This window comes from Triticum aestivum, chromosome 6B (assembly GCF_018294505.1).
Source record: "Triticum aestivum cultivar Chinese Spring chromosome 6B, IWGSC CS RefSeq v2.1, whole genome shotgun sequence".
Classification (NCBI taxonomy): Eukaryota; Viridiplantae; Streptophyta; class Magnoliopsida; order Poales; family Poaceae; genus Triticum; species Triticum aestivum.
The window spans coordinates 453,164,756-453,174,910 of NC_057810.1; positions in this window are offsets into that span (position 1 = coordinate 453,164,756).

Below are 10,155 nucleotides of genomic sequence, written 5' to 3' on the forward strand. Positions count from 1 at the left end.
ATAAATAGATCGTAAAACAAATAAGTTGCAGCAAGATATTTTTTGTATTTTTGGTTTAATAGATATGAAAATAAATGCAATGGAAAATAGATCACAAAGGCAAATATGATGAAAAGAGACCCGGGGGCCGTAGGTTTCACTAGTGGCTTCTCTCCAGAAAAATAGCAAACGGTGGGAAAACAATTACTATTGGGCAATTGATAGAACTTCAAATAATCATGACGATATACAGGCAATGATCATGCATATAGGCATCACATCCAACATTAGTAGACCGACTCCTGCCTGCATCTACTACTATTACTTCACACATCGACCGCTATTTAGCATGCATCTAGTGTATTAAGTTCATGGAAAAATGGAGTAATGCAATAAGAACGATGACATGATGTAGACAAGATCTATTCATGTAGGAATAGACCCCATATTTTTATCCTTAATGGCAACGATACATGCGTGTCATGTCTCCTTCTGTCAGTGGGATTGAGTACCGCAAGATCGAACCCATCACAAAGCACCTCTTCCCATGTCAAGAAAAATCAATCTAGCTGGCCAAACCAAAGTTTCGGAGAAGAAATACGAGGGTAGCTATAACAATCAGGCATAAGAGAGTTCAACAAAGACTCAAATAATATTCATGGATAGAACGGATCATAAACTCACAATTCATCGGATCCCAACAAACACACCGCTAAAAGTCATTACATCAAATTGATCTCCAAGAACATCGAGGAGAACATGTATCGAAGATCAAAAAGAGAAAAGAAGCCACCTAGCTACTGCCTACAGACCCATAGGTCTGTGGTGAACTACTCACACATCATCGGAGTAGCAAGGGTGATGATGAAGAACCCCTCCGTGATCGTTGACCCCTCCGGCAGAGTGCTGGAGAAGGCCTCTAGATTGGATCTCGTGGTTCTGGAACTTGCGGCGACTGGAATTGTGTTTCGACGACTCCCCTAGGGTTTCTGGAATATTATAGAATTTATAGAGCTGAGAGGCGGCGAATGGGGTGCCCGTGGGCCCCACTACCCACAAGGGCACACCTGGGGGCCCTAGCGTGCTCTAGTGCCTAGTGGACCCCACAGGGCCCCTCTGGTGCACATCTTGGGCCTGGGTGTCTTTTGGGCAGAAAAAAAATCTCCAAAAAGTTTCGCTGCATTTGGACTTCATTTGATATGGATATTCTTCGAAGTAAAAAACAAGCAAAAAACAACAACTGACACTGGGCACTATGTCAATAGGTTAGTCCCAAAAAATGATATAAAGTTGCTAGTAAATGAATAGAAAACATCCAAGAATGATACTTTAATAGCATGGAATAATAAAAAGTTATAGATATGTTGGAGACTTATCAGCTTCCCCAAACTTAATTCCTGCTCGTCCTCGAGTAGGTAAATGATAAAAACCAGAAATTTTGAGAATGCTACCCATCATATTTATCACATATTCCTTTTTTTGTAGCATGTACATTTGGACTTTAGATGATTCAAAGCAATAGTCTATAATTTTACATGAAGACCTCAATACTCAAGCATATCAATAAGCAAACATGTCTTTCAAAATATCAACACTAAAGAAAGCTATCCCTAGCCCATTATGCTCAATCATTGATCCATTCATGGAACACACTCAAATACTAGCTACATCCAATGCTCAAGCACGATTATAGTGCTTCCTAGTTGGTCCTTTATAAGAGAAGATGGAAACTCAAAAAGATAAAAATTGCATAAAAGTAAATAGATAGGCCCTTCGTAGAGGGAAGCAGAGATTTGTAGAGGTGCCAGAGCTCAAAGCTTAAATTGAGAGATAAAATTGTTTTGAGAGGCATGCTTTTCCCGTAAACAAAAACGACCGAGAATTCCCAACACTTTCCATGCTAGATACATCATAGGCCATTCCCAAACATAAAGTAAAGTTTATTCCCTTTTCCACCATTCTTTCACAATCCATGGCTAGACGTATCCACGGGTGCCTTCCATACCAACACTTCCCAAGGAATTTATTATTGACAACATAAAGTAAATTCCTTTTTCAATTCACTACTCGATATCCCTATTACCGGCCACACTCTCGTACAATAACAAGTGAATAAACACCCATCTTGAGAATAACACATCTAGAATGGAAAAATATTGGCCACCCCCTGCCGCTTCATGAGCGGTACGGGCACACAAAAAGGAAATTCATTTAGAAAATTAGAGTTGGCAAATACAAATTTACTTGGAACGACATGGAAATACCGCATATAGGTAGGTATGGTGGACTCATTTGGCACAATTTAGTTTAAGGATTTTGGATGCACAAGCAGTATTCCCGCTTAGTACAAGGGAAGGCTAGCAAATAGATTGAGAAGCAACCAACCAAGCATTAAACAAAACTATCACTGAGTAATGCACCATAAGTAGGATGTAACTTCATTGCATAACTATCGACTTTCATGCTTGCATAGGGAATCACAAACCTTAACACCAATATTCTTACTAAAGCATAACTATTCACCAACATGACTCGCATATTACTATCTCCATATCGCAAAACTATTGCAAGGAATCAAGTTTTAATATGCAATGATCTTCATGATAGTTTTTATTATCCCTCTTGAATATCTATCACTTTGGGACTAGTTTCATATATTACCATTGCTTTAACAAGCTCTCAAACAAATTTAAGTGAAGAACAAGAGCATAAAGATTTCTTCAAAATTTTCATCTCTCAAAATAATATAAGTGAAGCATGAGAGGATATTGATGGGGTCATGTACCTAGGGTAGGGTCACAGACCAGATCTAAGTACCCTGCCCAAGGACACCCTTGGAAGAGGTCACCTTCCAGTCGACCAATGAGGGACTCACTCGACTGACTTGAAGGACTCGACCACGAAGACTCACTCGACCACCAGAAGGTCAAGAGGCGCTCTGCACTGCAACGGCCCGTAATTAAGTAGACTTTATGATAGTAAAGACACTTTATGTGGGGCGTTACCAGTAACGCCCCAGACTTAACTCACCTTAAACCCTCTCCTACGTGGGCTGGCTGGGGTCCTGGCGCACTCTATATAAGCCACCCCCCTCCACAGGTAGAGGGGTTCGGCACCTTGTAACTCATATACACATAATCCACTCGACCGCCTCCGGGCCCCGAGACGTAGGGCTTTTACTTCTTCCGAGAAGGGCCTGAACTCGTACATCCCTTGTGTTTACAACCTCTCCATAGCTAGGACCTTGCCTCTCCATACCTACCCCCACTCTACTGTCAGGCTTAGAACCACGACAGTTGGCGCCCACCGTGGGGCAGGTGTTTTAGCAATTTTGTGGAGAAGTTGCGATTCTTCCGAGTACCTTCATCATGGTGGCTTCTGGAGTTTTGGTCGAGGGTCGAGAGATCCGTCTCGGCGCTCTCACCTTCATCGCCGACAACTCCGCCTGGCTCCAGGAGGCTCCACTCGACGTTGATGCGCTCCCCGTCCGCGGTGCGACGCATTTTCGCGCATGTGTCCGCGGCGTTCTGCTGCGGCAACCGTCGACCCCGTATCGGTCGACTCCTCCATCGTCCACCCTCCCGGTCTCCCGCCAGCGCAAGCGCTCGGGCCGGTCGAGGCTTCAGCGGTGGGTGAGGCACGCGGTGGCTCGCCAAACGGCCACCACTCATGTTGCGGCAATCGAGCCCGACGAATCTCTCTACGGCCTGTTCGATCTGTCGACTGGCTCCGTAGAGACTGCATCCGAGTGCGATAGCAGTGATCCAGCGGCGGAAATCCTGATGGTCGACGGGCCCCGCAGTCCCCCTGGCTTCGCCCGTGATGGTGGGGCAGGCGACGGAGGCGACCCCGCACGAGACCACGAAGAGTACCAGCCTGAGCCACTCGACTCTCTGCAAAGAGAGGAACTTCGCCGCAGGAACGTGGATGCCCTGCGTACTCCCATCGCAGGAGAAACCCCCGAGGCTCGCGCCTTGGAGGAGGCACGTTTGGCCAATTTGGCCGAACGCACTCGACTGGAGAATCTTCAGCGAGCACTCGACGAGCGCGCGCGGCAACGAGTTCCCGACACCAGTCGACGTCAACTCTTCCCGCCGACTCAGGTATATCGAACCCCAATCCAGAATTTAGCAGCTGCGACCCGTATAGCAGAGTCCATCCAGCCCTTCTCAGTCGGAAGCTGGCAGAGGCTTGATGCAGATCAGGGATCTGCTCCGGGCAGCAGGAGATCAGAATTCGGCCGTGTCGCAGTCGCGCAACAGAATTCACAGTCGATCCGTCGCTGCGAATACGGTTCAGTCGGCTCACAGCCCCAGATCGCCTCCGCGGCGTGAAGGGCGCGAGAATCGGCGAGACCAATATGGTGACCGACTCGACCGAGATGATAGGCGTCGAGTGCCCAATTCCCCTCCGAGGGGTGGGTCTTACGCTCCTCGGCAGCAAGATGACAGACGTCAGCTCAGTGCGGGGCGAAGAGTTCCAGTCGACCCCAGAGAACCAGGCTTCGACGCGCGATCCATTATCGTGCAAGGGTTGGTCGACCGGAACAGAGCCCATCGAGGTGGACTCGACAGAGATGCGCCCACAAGCAGTCGAGTGCATGTTTCTGGTCCTGAATGTTTCAGCAGAGCTATCAGAGCCGCAGTTATCCCTCCCAATTTCAGGTTGGCAACAGGAGTCAGCAAGTTCACTGGTGAGTCTAAGCCTGAAACTTGGCTTGAAGACTACCAAGTGGCAGTTCAGATTGGTGGTGGGAACGACGAGGTGGCCATGAAACATTTGCCCCTCATGCTGGAAGGTTCTGCCAGGGCATGGTTGACTCAATTACCTCCTAGCAGCATTTACACTTGGGAAGATCTGTCCCGAGTGTTCATCAGAACGTTTGAAGGAACTTGCAAGCGACCAGCTGGACTGACAGAGTTGCAAGTCTGCGTGCAGAAGACCAATGAGACTCTCAGAGAGTATATTCAGAGATGGATCACTTTGCACCATACTGTGGAGAATGTGTCTGATCATCAGGCAGTCTGCGCCTTCAAGGATGGTGTCAAGAACAGAGAATTAAGTTTGAAATTTGGTCGAACCGGTGACATGACCTTGAGTCGGATGATGGAGATTGCTACCAAGTACGCCAACGGCGAAGAAGAAGACCGACTCCGAAGCGGCAAGCACAAGCCGAGTCAGTCGGAAAAGGGAAACACCAGTCGGAAACAGAAGCGGAAGGCTGAACCGGCAGCTCCTGGAGAGGCTCTGGCCGTGACTCAAGGGAAAGTTTAAAGGGAAACCAAAAGGATCCTGGAACCCTAAGAAGGTGAAGGATAAAGAAGGGAACGACGTGATGGATATGCCGTGTCACATCCACACGAAGAAAGACGAAGAGGGGAATATCATCTACCCGAAGCATACCACTCGCCAATGTCGACTCCTGATCCAGCAGTTTCAGGGAAAACAGTCTAAGGACAAGGAGAAGGAGTCGGACAAGGCCGAAGACAAGGAGGACAGTGAGGAAGGATATCCGCATATCAACTCCACTCTGATGATCTTTGCAGATGTGGAAAGCAAGAGTCGATTGAAAGTCATTAACCGAGAGGTGAACATGGTTGCCCCAGCAAAAGCAAATTATCTGAAATGGTCCCAAATACCCATCACATTCGACCAATCTGATCACCCGACTCATATTGCCACCCCTGGGAGGCAAGCTTTGGTGGTCGATCCAGTTGTCGAAGGCACTCGACTGACAAAAGTGCTGATGGACGGTGGTAGCGGGCTGAATTTGTTGTATGCAGACACACTGAAAGGAATGGGCATTCCGATGTCCCGACTGAGCACCAGTAACATGAGCTTTCATGGAGTTATACCAGGGAAGAAAGCCGAGTCACTCGGCCAAATAGCTCTGGACGTGGTGTTTGGTGATTCGAAACATTTTCGCAAAGAAAAGTTGACGTTTGAGGTCGTGGATTTTCAGAGTGCATATCATGCCATTTTGGGGAGACCAGCTTACGCACGGTTCATGGCTCGACCATGTTACGTGTACCTCAAATTGAAGATGCCCGGCCCCAAAGGAGTGATCACTGTCACCGGTGATCGGAAAAAGGCAGAAGAGTGCTTTCAGAAGGGCTCAAAGATTGCCGATTCCCAGGTGACAGCGGTCGAATTCGAAGAATACAAGCAAAATGCAGATCCGAGTGATTTGCTGCGATCCAAGAAACCCGCCACAGAGTCTGCATTTCAGTCGTCCGGTGAGACGAAGCCTGTTCACATTCACCCGACCGACCCCGATGCAGCTCCGACCCACATCTCCACAACACTCGACCCGAAATAGGAAGAAGCGCTCATCCAGTTCCTCCGTGAGAACTGGGACATTTTTGCATGGAAGCCCGCTGACATGCCAGGTGTTCCCAGGGGACTGGCTGAGCATCGCCTAAGAGTCGACTCATCTGCAAAACCAGTCAAAGAGCATCTTCGGCGGTCCGCCGTCCAGAAGAGAAAAGCCATTGGTGAGGAAGTGGCTCGACTGTTGGCGGCAGGATTTATCCGAGAGATATACCACTCCGAGTGGCTCGCTAATGTCGTCATGGTTCCTAAGAAGGACAAATCGCTCCGAATGTGCATTGATTTCAAGCACATCAACCGGGCCTGCCCGAAAGATCATTTTCCTCTCCCTCGCATAGATCAAATTGTTGACTCGACCGCGGGATGCGAGAGATTATCTTTTCTAGATGCCTATTCCGGGTACCACCAGATCCGTCTGTACGGACCCGACGAGGTAAAAACAGCTTTCATCACTCCATTCGGGTGCTTCTGCTATATCACCATGCCGTTCGGCCTCAAGAATGCCGGAGCCACATTTATGCGAATGATTCAGAAGTGTCTACTCACTCAAATCAGTCGGAATGTGGAAGCATATATGGATGATATCGTTGTCAAGTCACGAAAAGGTTCCGACCTGCTCGCTGATCTCGCCGAAACATTTGCCAACCTCAGAAGGTATGATATCAAGCTCAATCCATCAAAGTGCACATTTGGAGTTCCTGGTGGCAAGTTACTCGGTTTTCTCGTTTCCGAACGAGGAATCGACGCTAATCCAGAGAAGATCGGCACTATTCTCCGAATGAAACGCCCTGTGCGAGTGCACGATGTCCAGAAGCTTACTGGATGCTTGGCCGCATTAAGTCGATTCATCTCACGACTCGGTGAAAAGGCATTGCCTCTTTACCGACTGATGAAGAAGGCAGACAAGTTCGAGTGGACTCCAGAAGCTGATGCAGCGTTTGCCGAGCTAAAAGCTCTGCTCTCCACCCAGCCGGTGCTTGCTGCTCCAATCAGCAAAGAGCCTCTGTTGCTCTATATCGCAGCCACAGGACAAGTCGTCAGTACTGTGCTTACGGTCGAGCGGGAAGAAGAAGGAAAAGCTCTCAAAGTTCAGCGCCCAGTGTATTATTTGTCTGAAGTCTTGACTCCATCCAAGCAGAGATATCCTCATTATCAGAAGCTTGTGTATGGAATATACATGACCACAAAGAAGGTTGCTCATTATTTCTCTGATCATTCCATCACAGTCGTCAGCGACGCTCCACTATCAGAGATTTTGCACAACAGAGATGCAACTGGTCGAGTGGCTAAATGGGCGATTGAACTTCTTCCCCTTGATATCAAGTTTGAGGCAAAGAAAGCCATTAAGTCCCAGGCAATAGCAGATTTCCTCGCCGAGTGGATTGAACAGCAGCAGCCGACTGAAGTTCACTCGGAGCATTGGACCATGTTCTTTGATGGCTCTAAGATGTTGAATGGTTCCGGTGCTGGGGTTGTCCTGGTTTCCCCCAGAGGAGATAAGCTCAGATATGTGCTCCAGATTCACTTTGATTCCTCCAACAATGAGGCAGAATATGAGGCCCTCTTATATGGGTTGCGCATGGCCATTTCACTCGGCGTCCGTCGCCTGATGGTCTATGGCGACTCGGATTTAGTGGTCAACCAAGTGATGAAGGAGTGGGACGTGAGAAGCCCAGCCATGACTGGATACTGCAGTGCAGTGAGGAAGCTGGAAAAGAAGTTCGAGGGGTTGGAGCTCCATCATATACCCCGACTGAAAAATCAAGCAGCTGATGATCTAGCAAAGATAGGTTCCAAGAGAGAAGCCATTCCGAGTGGTGTGTTCTTGGAGCATATACACACTCCGTCAGTCAAAGAAGATCCTTTCACCGAAGAAGCTCCACAGCCCAAGAGTGCCACAGATCCGACTGAGGTTGAAGTCCCAGCGGTGGTCGACTTGATCATGGAGGTCTTGGTGGTCATTCCCGACTGGACAGTTCCATATATCGCGTATATCCTGAGAAAAGAGCTTCCGGAGGATGAGGAAGAGGCTCGACAGATCGTCCGTCGATCTAAGGCCTTTACCGTAATCAAAGGACAATTATACAGAGAAAGCGCGACTGGAGTTGGTCAGAAGTGCATAACACCGGAAGAAGGTCGACTCATCCTCAATGATATCCACTCGGGGACCTGTGGTCATCATGCGTCCTCTCGGACCATCGTGGCCAAAGCATACCGAGCCGGATTTTACTGGCCAAAGGCGAATGAGATGGCAAAGGAGATAGTGGATAAGTGCGAGGGATGTCAGTTCTACTCGAATATGTCGCACAAGCCTGCATCGGCTCTGAAGACCATCCCACTCGTCTGGCCTTTCGCAGTATGGGGGTTGGACATGGTCGGTCCTTTGAGAACAGGGCGAAGTGGCTTCACGCATGTACTGGTGGCAGTCGACAAGTTCACCAAGTGGATCGAGGCTAAACCAATCAAGAACCTTGACGCCGGTACTGCTGTTAGCTTCATCAGGGAACTAATATTCAGATATGGAGTCCCGCACAGCATCATTACGGATAATGGGTCGAACTTTGACTCGGAGGAATTCAGAGATTTCTGTAACTCTCAAGGCACACGGGTCGACTACGCTTCAGTCGCCCATCCGCAGTCGAATGGACAAGCAGAGCGAGCCAATGGCCTGATTCTCAAGGGATTGAAACCCCGACTGATGCGTGATCTCAAGCATGCAGCTGGAGCTTGGGTCGACGAACTTCCCTCAGTGCTTTGGGGACTGCGGACCACACCTAATCGGTCGACCGGAAGAACTCCATTCTTCTTGGTCTACGGAGCTGAAGCAGTCTTGCCGAGTGATCTTCTCCACAATGCTCCTCGAGTTGAAATCTACAACGAAGCAGAAGCTGAACAAGCGCGGCAGGACGCAGTCGACCTTTTAGAGGAAGAAAGGGAGATGGCTCTGATCCGGTCGACCATCTACCAACAAGATTTGCGTCGTTTCCACGCCAGAAATGTGAGAGGTCGAGCCTTCCAGGAAGGAGATTTGGTTCTCCGAGTGGATCAGCACAAACCACACAAGCTTGCTCCTTCTTGGGAAGGTCCCTTCATCGTCACCAAGGTTCTCCACAACGGGGCGTACCGTCTTTACAACGTCGAGCATAATATCGACGAGCCCCGAGCTTGGAACGCGGAACTACTCCGCCCATTTTACACTTAAGGTTTATCACTCGGATGAGTTGCAATAAAGTACTTCTGTAGTTCATGGACCTCAAAATAATAGTGTCATAGTTCCTCCATAATTTTTGTCACTTTTTATTTTTGTCCAATAAAATTCCCCCTCAGTGGGTGACTTAGCCGCGAATCCGTTCCGCCTAAGTTTGTAAAAAATCCTACCGAGTGGTGAGCCAGACTCCCATTCGGAGGCTTAGCTGCGAATCCGTTTCGCCTAAGTTATTTAAAATCCTACCGAGTGGTAAGCCGGACTTCCACTCGTAGGCTTAGCTGCAGTCCAAGTACTCGCCTAAGTTATCAAAAATCCTACCGAGTGAAGAGCAAACCTCTCACTCGGGGGCTTAGCTGCAGTCCAAGTACTCGCCTAAGTTATCTAAAATCCTACCGAGTGGTAAGCCGGACTTCCACTCGGAGGCTTAGCTGCAGTCCAAGTACTCGCCTAAGTTATAAAAATCCTACCGAGTGAAGAGCAAACCTCTCACTCGGGGGCTTAGCTGCAGCCCAGTGCTAGCCTAAGTTATCAAAATCCTTCCGAGCGAAGAGCAAACCTCCCACTCGGGGGCTTAGCTGCAGCCCAGTGCTCGCCTAAGTTATCAAAATCCTACCGAGTGGTGAGCCAGACTCCCACTC